The sequence below is a fragment of the Dromiciops gliroides genome, chromosome 2 (genome assembly GCF_019393635.1).
Source record: "Dromiciops gliroides isolate mDroGli1 chromosome 2, mDroGli1.pri, whole genome shotgun sequence".
In the NCBI taxonomy this organism is placed as follows: domain Eukaryota; kingdom Metazoa; phylum Chordata; class Mammalia; order Microbiotheria; family Microbiotheriidae; genus Dromiciops; species Dromiciops gliroides.
The window spans coordinates 308,097,029-308,111,030 of NC_057862.1; positions in this window are offsets into that span (position 1 = coordinate 308,097,029).

Sequence of the window (14,002 nt, forward strand, 5' to 3'; positions counted from 1 at the left end):
TCCCTCAACTCAACACCCTATCTTCCCATGCATCAGTCCTTTGGGTCTGGAATGCACTTCCTCATTAATTCCACCTCTCAAAATTGTCTTCATTCTTAAGCTCAGCTCAGCTACCACAGCCTTTGGGAAACCTTTCATATTCCTTCCAATCATTAATGTTGCCTCCCTTCTCAAATTATCTCATGTTTACTTATTTATGTCCATTAATTATTCCCCTGCCTAATACAGAAGCTCCTTGACCGCAGGGACTACTGAACAGAGCCAGAAGAAGACCAGTGACAACCATGTTGATACGGCCCACTACAAATATGTCATCAGATCTCAGCTGGGCCCTCACTGCAAAAAGGCAAGCCCTTTACTCTCCCCAAATTGATTCTCTATCCCATCCCCACAGCAGCTGTTTCAAGCCTCTTCTCTCCTCCAGTCTCCCACACCACTCTCTCTCTCCTCCTATGCTGAAGAATGTTGTCTCCTGATCAGGTGTCCTGAGCTCCCTCTTCTCCCCATCCAGAGATTCATCACCACCCATGGACATCATCACTCATTTTCTTTACTCCAGTCTCTGATGAAGAAGTAGCCCTTCTCTTCCATAAAGGCTGGTCCCTTCCACATGTATCCTGGTCCCATTCCCTTAGTTCTTCTCTGGCTGACTACCCTTATGATCATCTCATCACTAATCATCCATCTCTCCCCATCTACAAGTGTTCGTCAGGCTGCCTACAAACTAGTCCAAGTATTCCCCATCCTCAAAAAAAAACCCACCGATGGGCGGAGCCAAGATGGTGTAGAGGAATCAGCAAGCTGCCTGAGCTCTCCTTCTGCTCCCTCAAAAAGAACATTAAATCAAGCCTCTGGACGGATTCTGAAACTACAGAACCTGCAAAGAGACAGAGAGACAGAGAGACACAGTCTTCCAACCAGAGATAATTTAGAAGACTTCAGGAAAGGTCGGTCTGACTCAGGCAAAAGGGAGGCACAGCACAGGGCAGCAGCCCAGCGCTGAGGGGGTCAGGGCAAGTCAGCAGGAAGCTGCGGGCCACAGCCAAACAACTGAGGCCCCTGGATCCTGGCTCAAAAATCTGGTGGCCCAGCAGGACAGTGGAAAAACCTACCTGCACCAGCTGAGAGGGCAAGTTGCCAGCTGGAGGGCCATGAACAGCATAGGCACGACTAGGCCCGCTGATCCTAGCACACTCAGACAGAAAGTGCAGGGCGGGGGAACTACACACATCATAAAGGCCTCAGTGTGTAAAAAACCGGTCACACAGCACCTATACCCCTGTACAAGAAGCCCAAAACAGGGACCCTGGTGCCCCCAGAGCAGACCTCAACTTAAAAAATAAATAAATAAGCTGCAATAATGAGTAAGAAGCAAAAAAGAGAGCTTCTGTATCAACAGGGAAGAGGCAAACACAAACTCAGATGAGGACAATACCCTCAAATTGCCTACATGTGAAGCCTCAAGAGGGAAGGTGAATTGGACTCAAGAACAAAAAGCGTTCCTGGAAGAGCTCAAAAAGGATTTAAAAAATCAATTGAGAGAGGTAGAAGAAAAAATGGGAAGAGAAATAAAAGCAAAACAAGAAAACTATGAAAAAAGAATCAGTAGCTTGGAAAAGGAAGCACAAAGATTGACTGCAGAAAACAATTCCTTAAAAAATTCATCTGGCCAAATGGAAAAAAAGGTGATTCATTTCACTGAAGAAAACAATGCCTTAAAAAATTCATCTGGCCAAATGGAAAAAAAAGGTGCATAATCTCACTGAAGAAAACAATGCCTTAAAAATTAGAATTGGACAGTTGGAAGATAAGGAATCCATGAGACACCAGGAATCAGTCAAGCAGAATCAAAAGAATGAAAAAATAGAAGAAAATGTGAAATACCTCATTGGAAAGACAACTGATCTGGAAAACAGATCCAGGAGAGACAATTTGAGAATCATTGGACTGCCTGAAAGCCATGATCAGAAAAATAATCTAGACACCATATTCCAGGAAATTATTAAGGAGAACTGCCCTGATATTATAGAATCAGAGGATAAAATCATCATTGCAAGAATCCACCGATCACCTCCTGAAAGAGACCCCAAAAGGAAAACCCCAAGGAATATTGTAGCCAAATTCCAGAACTATCAGGTGGAGAAAATACTCCAAGCAGCCAGAAAGAAGCAATTTAAATATCATGGAACCACAGTTAGGATTGCTCAGGACATGGCAGCTTCAACATTAAAGGACCGCAAGGCTTGGAATATGATATTCTGGAAGGCAAAGGACCTTGGATTGCAGCCAAGAATCTGTTACCCAGCAAAAATGTGCATTCTCTTTCAGGGGAAAAGATGGACATTCAATGACATTGGGGACTTTCAATGTTTCCTGATGAAAAGATCAGAACTGAATAGAAAATTCGATCTTAACATACAAGATTCATGAGAAGTTTAAAAAGGTAAATGGAGGGGGAAAAAAAGTTACTCAGTTAGGTTAAACTGCTTACATCCCTACACAGGAAGATAATACTCATAACTCTTAAGAATTGTAAATGTATTTGGGCAGAGAGAAGGACTTTACACAGAGGGTATAAATATAAATTGTCTTTGATGTGATAATACAAAGAAAATTAAGGGGTTAAAAAGGGAGTCTATGGGGAGGAGAGGAAAGGGGAGGTGGAATGGGGTGAATTACATCATATGAAGAGGTGAAAAAAACCTATTACAATAGAAGGAAAGAAAGGATGGGTGAACATTGTTTCAACCCTACTCTCATTAGGTTTGATTCAAAGAGGGAATAACATATACATTCATTGGGATAAAGAAACTTAGCTCATTCTTTATGGAAGTAAAAGGGGAAGGGAAAGGGGGAAGACTGATAGAAGAGAGGACAAAAGCAAGGGAGAAAAGGGTAAAGAAAAGGGAGGGGGGTGATAAAAAGGGAGGGCAGATTGAGGGAGGCAGGGGTAAGAAGCAAAACATTGGTGAGGAAGAACAGGGTGAAAGAAGGAGGGGAAAAGTACAAAGGGGTAAATAGGATGGAGGGGAATAGACAGTAATAATAACTGAATGTGAATGGGATGAACTCTGCTATAAAACAGAAGTGAATTGCCAAGTGGATTAAAAAACAGAATCCTATAATATACTGTTTACAAGAAACACATCTGGTTTTTTTGTTTTTTGTTTTTTTAAAGTGAGGCAATTGGGGTTAAGTGACTTTCCCAGGGTCACACAGCTAGTAAGTATCAAGTGTCTGAGGCCGGATTTGAACTCAGGTACTCCTGACTCCAGGGCCAGTGCTCTATCCACTGTGCCACCTAGCTGCCCCAAGAAACACATCTGAAGCAGAGAGATACACACAGAGTAAAGGTAAAAGGCTGGAGCAGAATATATTATACTTCAGCTAAAGTAAAAAAAGCAGGGGTAGCAATCCTTATCTCAGACAAAGCACAGGCAAAAATAGATCTCATTAAAAGAGATAAGGAAGGAAACTACATCTTGCTAAAAGGTACTATAGATAATGAAGTAATATCAATATTAAATATGTATGCGCCAAGTGGTATAGCATCCAAATTCTTAGAGGAGAAGTTAAATGAGTTACAAGAGGAATTAGACAGTAATACTATACTAGTGGGGGATCTGAATCTCCCCCTCTCAGAATTAGATAAATCTAGCCAAAAAATAAATAAGAGAGAAGTGAAAGAGGTGAATAGATTACTAGAAAAGTTAGACATGATATATGTCTAGAGAAAATTGAATGGGGATAGAAAGGAATATACCTTTTTTTCAGCAGTACATGGCACATTTTCAAAAATTGACCATGTATTAGGGCACAAAAACATCATAGTCAAATGTAGAAAGGCAGAAATAGTAAATGCATCCTTCTCAGATCATGATGCAATAAAAATTACATGTAAGAAAGAGCCATGGAAAAGTAGAATGAAAATCAATTGGAAACTAAACAATTTCATACTAAAGAATGAATGGGTCAAACAACAAATCATAGAAACAATCAATAACTATATCCAAGATAATGACAATAATGAGACAACATACCAAAATCTATGGGATGCAGCCAAAGCAGTGCTTAGGGGAAAATTTATAGCTCTAAATGCTTACATGAATAAAAAAGAGAAAGAGGAGATTAATGAATTGGGCATGCAACTTAAAAAGCTAGAAAAAGAACAAATTAGAAATCCCCAATTAGATACTAAACTAGAGATCCAGAAAATTAAAGGAGAAATTAATAAGATTGAAAGCAAGAAAACTATAGAATTAATCAATAAAACTAAGAGCTGGTTTTATGAAAAAACCAATAAAATAGATAAAATATTGGTAAATTTGATTAAAAAAAAGAAAGAAGAAAACCAAATTACCAGTATCAAAAATGAAAAGGGTGATGTTACCACCAATGAAGTGGAAATTAAATCAATAATTAGGAATTATTTTGCCCAACTGTATGCCAATAAATTTGACAATCTAAATGAAATGGATGAATATTTACAAAAATACAAACTGCCCAGGTTAATTGAAGAGGAAATAAAATCTTTAAATAAACTTATATTAGAAAAAGAAATTGAACAAGCCATTAATGAACTCCCTAAGAAAAAATCCCCAGGGCCAGATGGGTTTACAGGTGAATTTTACCAAACATTTAAAGAACAATTAATTCCAATATTATACAAATTATTTGGAAAAATAGCTGAAGAAGGAGTTCTACCAAATTCATTTTATGATACAAATATGGTGGTGATACCAAAACCAGGCAAAGCAAAAACAGAGAAAGAAAATTATAGACCAATTTCCCTAATGAATATTGATGCTAAAATCTTAAATAAGATATTAACAAGGAGATTACAGCAAGTGATCACCAGGATAATACACTATGACCTGGTGGGATTTATACCAGGAATGCAGGGCTGGTTCAACGTTAGGAAAACTATTAACATAATCAACCACACCAATAAGAAAACTAACAAAAATCATATGATTATCTCAATAGATGCAGAAAAAGCTTTTGACAAAATACAGCATCCATTCCTAATAAAAATACTAGAGAGTTTAGGAATAGGTGGAGCTTTCCTTAAAATAATAAACAGTATCTACCTAAAACCATCAGCAAGCATTAAATGCAATGGAAATAAATTAGAGACCTTCCCAATAAGATCAGGCGTGAAACAGGGATGTCCATTATCACCCCTATTATTTAATATTGTACTAGAAATGTTAGCTTTAGCAATCAGAGAAGAAAAAGGAATTAAAGGAATTAGAATAGGCAAGGAGGAAACAAATCTATCACTCTTTGCCAATGATATGATGGTGTACTTAAGGAATCCTAGAGAATCAACTCAAAAATTACTTGAAACAATTAACAACTTTAGCAAAGTAGCAGGATATAAAATAAATCCACATAAATCATCAGCATTTCTATACATGACCAACAAAGTCCAGCAGCAAGAGATAGAAAGAGAAATTCCATTTAAGGTAACGGTAGATAATATAAAATACTTGGGAGTCTATTTGCCAAGACAAACCCAGGAACTCTATGAACACAACTACCAAACACTCTTCACACAAATCAAATTGAGATCTAAATAACTGGAAAGATATCAATTGCTCATGGATAGGCAGAGCTAATATAGTAAAAATGACAATACTACCTAAATTAATTTATTTATTCAGTGCCATACCAATCAGACTATCTAAAAATTATTTTATAGAGCTAGAAAAATTAATAACGAAATTCATCTGGAAAAACAAAAAATCAAGAATATCAAGGGAAATAATGAAAAAAAAATGCATAGGAAGGTGGGTTAGCAGTACCAAACCTGGAGCTTTACTATAAAGCGGCAGTCATCAAAACTATCTGGTACTGGCTAAGAAATAGAGTGGAGGATCAATGGAATAGACTAGGCACAGGAAACACAGTAGTAAATGACACTAGTAATGTAGTGTTTGATAAACCCAAAGACTCCAGCTTCTGGGATAGGAACTCAGTATTTGACAAAAACTGCTGGGAAAACTGGAAGATAATATGGCAGAAATTAGGCATAGACCAACATCTTATACCTTATACTAAAATAAGGTCAAAGTGGATACATGATTTAGACATGAGAGGTGATACCATAGATAAATTAGGAGAGAAAGGAATAGTCTACCTTTCAGATCTTTGGAAAGGAAAACAGTTTATGACCAAACAGGAGATAGAGAATATTATAAAATGCAAAATGGATGATTTTGATTACATTAAATTAAAAAGCTTTTGTACAAACAGAAGCAATGCATCCAAAATTAGAAGGGAGGCAGAAAGCTGGGAAACAATTTTTATGGCCAGTACTTCTGATAAAGGCCTCATCTCTAAAATATATAGGGAACTAAATCAAATTTCTAAGAATCCAAGTCATTCCCCAATTGAGAAATGGTCAAAGGATATGAATAAGCAGTTTTCTGATGAAGAAATCAAAGCTAACTATTCCCATATGAAAAAATGCTCTAAATCTCTAATGATTAGAGAGATGCAAATAAAAACAACTCTGAGGTACCACCTGACACCTATTAGATTGGCCAAAATGACAAAAAAGGAAAATAATAAATGTTGGAGAAGCTGTGGAAAAATTGGAACACTGATGCATTGTTGGTGGAGCTGTAAACCGATTCAGCCATTCTGGAGAGCAATTTGGAATTATGCCCAGTGGGCTGTGAAGCTGTGCATACCCTTTGACCCAGCAATACCACTTTTGTGTCTTTTTCCCAAAGAGATCATGGAAAGAGGAGAAGGACCTACATGTACAAAGATATTTATAGCTGCTCTTTATGTTGTGGCAAGGAATTGGAAGTTGAGGGGATGCCCATCAATTGGGTAATGGCTGGACAAGTTGTGGTATATGAATGTAATGGAATACTATTGTGCTGTAAGAAATGATGAGCAGGAGGAGTTCAGAGAAACCTGGGGGGTCTTGCATGGACTGATGATGAGTGAGATGAGCAGAACCAGAAGAACATTGTACACAGTATCATCAACATTGTGTGTTAACCTACTGTGATGGACTATTCTTACCAATTCAATGGTACAGAAGGGTTCCAGGGAACTCATGATGGAGGAGGATCTCCAAATCCAGGGGAAAAAAACTGTGGAGTATAGATGCTGAATGAACCATACTATTTCTTTTGTTTTTGGTGCTATTGTATTTCTATTTTGAGGTTTTTCTTCATTGCTCTGATTTTTCTCTTATAACATGACTAATGCAGAAATAGGTTTAATGTTTTATATATATATATATATATATATATATATATATATATATATATAAAACCTATATCAGATTACCTGCTGTCTATGGGAGGTGGGAAGGAGGGAGAAAAATTTGAAATTGGAAAGCTTGTATAAACAAAAGCTGAGAACTATCTTTACATGTAATGGGGAAAAATAAATAAAATACTTTATTATTTAAAACAACAACAACAACAACAACAACAAAAACCCCCCAAACCCTTTACTAGATCCTTCCATCCCCTCAAACTATCATCCTTTCTCTCCTCCCTTTTTCAGCCAAATTCAGAGCAATTCCCAGCCGTTTGCCCTTAGTACTTCCACTTCCTTTCCTCTCATTTCTCAATCCTTTGCCTTCATCCATCCCTCAACTAAAACTGCTCTTTCTAAGGTACCAGTGATCTCTGAATTGCCCATTTTGATGGATTTTTCTTAGCCCTCATCCTCCTGGATATTCTCTCCTCTCTGGTTTTCCCTGACACTTTTCTCTCCTGTGTATTAGGTGGAAAATATACCTAATATACATCTAAAATCTGCTTTGTTCTCATTATTTTTGCTGTTTTATTCTCCATGTGAAAGGCAATGTGGTAGAGTGCATAAAGACCTGCCTTGGAGCCAGAAGGAAAAAAGATATGAGTTCGAGTCTTGCCTTTGACACATGCTGGCTGTGTGACCCTAAGCAAGTCTTCTTTTTTTGAAAATAGTATGCTTCTGGCGGAATATCTTTTTGACAAGCACACCCTTGGAGACAGTGACAACGAGAGCTAAGCCACACACCTGGCTTCCCCCACACCTGGGAACTGTGGGCACCACTCCTCCTGTCTTTCAGTGCATGCATATTTTGTTTATCTGACCTTTTCATAATCTGTACCAAAAAACTACCACCATTTACATCCCAATAAAGTGACTTGGTACTGATGAAAAAAAAAAGACAATAGTATGTTTCAATTTGCATTCAGATTCCATAGTTCTTTTTCTGAATGTGGAGAGCATTTTCCACCATAAGTCTTTTGTCATTATTTTGGATTATTGTATTGATGAGAAGAGTTAAGTCTATCACAGTTGATCATCACACAATGTTGTTAATAGAGTATTCTCTTGGTTCTGCTCATTTCACTCAGCATCATGATATTCATGTAAGTCTTTCCAGGTTTTTCTGAAATCCATCTTCTTATCATTTCTTACAGCACAATAGTATTCCATTACATTAATATGTCGTAACTTGTTTAGCCATTCCCCAATTGATGGGCATCCCTAAGCAAGTCTTTTTTGACCTCTCAATCTAGGCAACTTTCTAAGATCACAAGTTGCAGAGAAAGTACTTACCCATATTGTTAGAAAGGCGTTTGTTCGTCTAGGAGTCAGTTACAACAATTAAATCAATGGTCTAAGCCCTTTTTCTATGTTTTATATTCAAACCTTAGTTCAACTCAATGCACAAAGGTATTTCCTGGGTTAGAAACAAGAAAGATCCTATTGGACCTCTTTTTGCTGAAGAAAAATAAGTCTCTGGTTTTCTCAAATAACGAAGGACTTTGACTATTCTCATTGATTCTGTCTTTCAAGAGATGGGACTTTATCCCCCATATGCTAACTCACAGATGTCCTTATTTCAGGTAGGCAGCTGAAGTATATAATTTTGTCCCCTCTTCCTCAGTTTTCCAGGACTGTGCACCCCAAGATGAGTGCAAAAAATACCTTAGAAACTCCTCTCCTCTCCCTAAGTCTTGTTTCACTAAAGTCTACCTGCCTGCCTACCATCCATGACATAGAGCCCTGGATTTTCAAATTGGTTAAATAAAACCACATTGCTCATTACTGCTTCAGAATTCTTCCTGAATCTATCAGTTGTATAACTGTAAGAAATAAACTTTGAGTTATAGGCCTACTAACCAGAGTGTGGTCTTATTTGTACCATAACATTGGCTCTCCTACCTGTCTAACCAGTTCTCCTCAGCCTACTCTGCAACTCATTGTCATACCTCTTAACTGTGGGTATACCCCAAGGTTCAGTTCTGGGCCCTCTTCTTTTCTCTCTCTAAACTGTCTTACTTGGTGGCCTAATAAGTCTCTAAGAGTTTAATTATCATCTGTATGCAAATGACTCCCATATATACATCTCTAGCCCTAATCTCCTAAACTCTAATCCTCATAATCATCAACTGCCTATTAGATCTTTTTTTTTGGGGGGGGGGCAACGAGGGTTAAGTGACTTGCCCAGGGTCACACAGCTAGTAAGTGTCAAGTGTCTGAGGCCGGATTTGAACTCAGGTACTCCTGAATCCAGGGTCGGTGCTTTATCGACTGCACCACCTAGCTGCCCCCTTCCTATTAGATCTTTCCCACTGAATGTCATAATATCATTGACCATGAGCTGGAAGGGGCCTTAAAGGCCATCCGGTCTAACTCCCTCATTTTATAGATAAAGGGATCTCATTGGCATTTCAAACTCATTATGTATAAAACAGAATTCATTATGTTCTCCCCTCAACCACCTCCCCAAAATAACCTCACTGATTTTAGAAACTTCTCTATTTCTGTCATTCTTTGAGTCATCCAGGTTCAAAACTGCAGGGTACCCTCAATTTATTGATTCTCATTTACCACATATATCTAATCAGTTTCCAAATCTTACCATTTCAACTTCAATGATATCTCTAATATTTTCCCCCTTCTCTGCACTCACACAGTTCAGGCTCTAATCACATAGTTCCTTCCTTCCTTCTTTCCTTCCTTCCTATTAATCTTTCTTTTCCCTTATTTTTATTCTGAATTGTTCTGCTAGGCTCCAGGGAATCAATAGGTAATTTATAGTATCTGCAGTAAGGCAAATTTAGGCTCAATGTAAGGACAAATTGCCCAAGGTCACACAGCTAGTAAGTGTCAAATGTCTGAGGCCGGATTTGAACTCAGGTTCTTCTGAATCCAGAGCCAGTGCTCTATCCACTGTGCCACCTAGCTGCCCCCAACTGTGCTTTCTAATGGGAGGCATTCAAGAAAAAGCTAGATAAGCCACTTGTCAGGTATGCTAAAGAGGAGATACTTATTTAGGTATAGGTTCCAGAGATCTATTCCAGCTCTGAGATTCTGTCATTTCTTTGGACAGGCTTTATCTTCAGGAAGTTTTAAAGCAGAGGCTCCCAAAATGTGATCCGTAGACTCCTGGGGATCCCTGAGACCCTTTTAGGGAGTCCTCAAGGCCAAAACTATTTTCACAATATTACTAAGCTGTTATTTGCCTATAAAAATATTCCTCCTTTTTTTCCAACTACCTATCTGTGTGAGGCCAGATTTTCTTCGTATACTTCAATGAAAACAATATAGTTAGTACAAAAGAATGAATGTAGATATAAGAATCCAAACATTAAAGAGATTTGCAAAAATTTTTTTTGGGAAAACACTGTTATTTTTCAATAAGAAAATATGTTATTTATATAAACATCTATGGGGTTGTTGTTTTTTTAAAGAATTATTAAATATTTAAAATTTTATTCTGTTTTCATTTCTAATATGGTAAGCCTTGATACCTATAACCTTCATAAATAATGTCTTTGGGGTCCTCAATAATTTTTAAGAGTAAAAAAGTATCCTGAGACCAAATTTTTGAAGAACCACCCTTTTAAAGTCTAGTTAGTATGCAATAGATGGACTCGGTGTCTCAAGGGCATTGTTCAATGATCTGTGTGCAAAGCCAAGAAGTCAGAATGAGATTTGCATTTGGCGACATCTAGTGGCCATGGAGCTAACTGAAGGCAATATTCAATTTAATGACTGAGCGCTCTACTGTGTGAGACAAAAATGAACAATCTCAAGAAACTTACAATCTAATAGGGTCCTAGGACATGTACACATATAAATATAATGCAAGGTGGTAGAATGTGATAAGGGCAAATAAAGGGTCTTGATAAAAAATCCAATAAGAAATATGGAGGAGGGACCGTTAAGGAAGGTTTGATAGAGAAGGTAAAACCTGAATTTTGACTAGAAGAAAGATTAGAATTTTAACTGGGGGAGGTAATACATTCTAATCATGAAGGGACCTATAGAAATCATAACAGGCTGACAGAGGCTAGGGAACAACTGTTTCCTGAATCACCATCCCCCTATCTCTGCTCCCTCACCCTAAAACACATGCCAGGATTTCTTCAAGCAGGGTCAGCTTGCCTCTACAATTTTTCTTTTCCTTGGACAGCTGTGGGATTCTAGCCCAGGAAGCACTTTCCTCCCTATAATAATCCTAGTCTCAAATCTCTTCCATCTCTCCTGGATACTAAAGCCTGTCCCCATGGCAACAAGCACAGTTCTCTCTCAGCCCTCCCACGGGGGCCAGGCTAAAGCAGAATGGTAAAATAACACCCCATCTTCCCTTTCCATTGCTTTCCTTTTCACAGAATGTAGGACACTGCAACCATGTTTATTAATAAGTGACCTATACAAAGGAACTAGTCTAGCTCTGCTGTTAACCAACAGTGTGACCTTAGACAAGTCATCACATTTCTGGGCCTTACCTTCCTCAATTGTGAAATGAAGGGGGTAAACTAGGTGATCTCTAAAGTCTTTTCAGATTTGAAGCTCAAGGTTTATAAAATTACACAGGGGATAGACAACAAGGGCAAAAACTGAACCTTCAATTGGACAAACATTTATTTATGGGTGATGTGAAGGATGAACTTGAAACACGAGGTCCTTAACTTCAAAAACCTCCAAGCCTAGGAGAGACAGGCTTGCACACAAATAACTATAATACAAAGCAAAGTGAGAAAATGCTTAATGCAGGAGAGGGCTGTGAAAAATCACAGGAAGAAAGGGTAAAAGCCTTTGCTTGTACAGCTGAACTTTATCATTGACAAAGCCTATTTACATATATTAGCTTATTTGATGTGTAAAGCAGCCTGTAAATTATACAGGGTCAGGATTTCCCTTTCATGATGAGGAAGACTGAAACCCAGAGAAGTGAAGGGGCTTCCCCAGGCAGCAAGGTCACAACCTCTGTTGTCAGGGTGTCCTGGGATCTCTGATGCAAACACACCTGAGAGAATGGACCAGAACGTGGAAAAGGAGAAACCTGAGGCAATCTGGGTCCAGAAGTGGGCAGAGAGGCAGCGGGGCTCAACCCCTCCCATTGTATAAATAAGCCAAATGAGAGCTAGGCAGGTGAAATTACTTGGCCAAGATCACACTGATAAGTGGCAATGATGGAATTGGAGCCCAGGGCCTTTGCTTCCAAATGCAGTACTCTCTCTCATGAGGAATTTGCTCACTTCTGTCCCATTGCACTGGGAGCGTGGTGTGGTACAAGAGAACTGTACTTGTAGTCAGGAAAGCTGGGGTTTGAATCTAGGCTCTGATGCTTACTGGTTATATAACTCTGGGTATGTCTTTGAGCCTGTTTCTCATCAGTAAAATGGGATAATACTTATGTCACAGGGCTTTTGTGAAGAAAGCCCATAAAGTAGAATGCAAATAGTCTAAATTGTATTTAGACCATTTACATTCTAAATAAAGAGAAATATAAGCTCCTCCAGCACAATGTAAGTTCTAGAAAACAGGGACTATTCAGTGATTTTCTTTGTTCTTCTCCTGCCTGGCAGAGAGTAGGTGTTTAATAAATGCTAATTGAATTAAGTATTGTAGAAAACGTGAGCTATTATTCTTAAGGATGTAGTTGTTACTGATCTTATGACAGAGCAGCATTTTGACCCAGTACTTTGGTGTATTCTGTGCCCAAGAGCTCAGATTTACAGCCCAGCCCAGCACATAAAACTCTCCCAGGCACAGGGAAGCCATCCAGGACAAACCACCCAATTAACCACACTCCCTAGACTTGTACTACTCTGCCACAAAGACGTTTCATGCATCTTTCTTGTTCTCCCTCCTTTTCACACAGTCAGCCCTCCAGCTCCAGGATGCAGGACAGTTTAAGAATATCAATCCAGAGGCCTGGGCTTTTTCTTTCTATGTGTTCCCTGGGATGGGGGTTGGGGAGAGAAATTGATGCTCTTGTTGGGTTGTTGGTGGCATTTTCAGCCTTCCTGTTACCACATCCTGTATCCCAGACTGGTAACACAAGGTAACACAAGTGTCAGAGTCAGGTATCATATCTAGATCATCTGCCTTGAAGTCAGGCCCTCGTTTTACTTCCACCTTGAACATAGAAACTACTTGATAAATATTGATTGAATGACAGATGGTAGGTGGTTTTAGGTGGGTCATCTGCTAAACTCCTCAAAAAAGAAACTTGGCCCAGAAACTTTCCGGGAGGGGCAGGGTATGGCTGCCTATGACATTTGGGATAAGCATCAAGCCTTCTGTTCCTTTTGGAAGATTTTGGTCCTGGAGCCTGGAATGAGTCATCTGCCTGGATCTGGATTTCTCTGTGCTGCCCAGAAAACTCGGGACACTACTTATTTGCCCTTCTTAGGGCAGCTGAAATACAATGGCTGAGGCTGTGACAGGAGTGCCACATCATGGTGTCCTAACAGCATGATAATGGCGGTCCGACGGACACAGCAGGGACCTGGGGACCTTGCTCTAGATGGGAGAAGTTATGGCATAGAGACAGCCTGGGGTACTTTCTGGGAATCCTGACATGCCTGGATGAAAATCCTCCCAGCCCAAGCAGCACTAAGCTTGTACCTCTGTTTCTGGTGCTGGGGTAGTGGGTGGGTCAAGAGAGAAAATGGAGAATTTTCCTGCCTTCTAATAAGGTCATTCACCTCCCCTCCCCCTAGGGAGAGGTGCAAGGGTT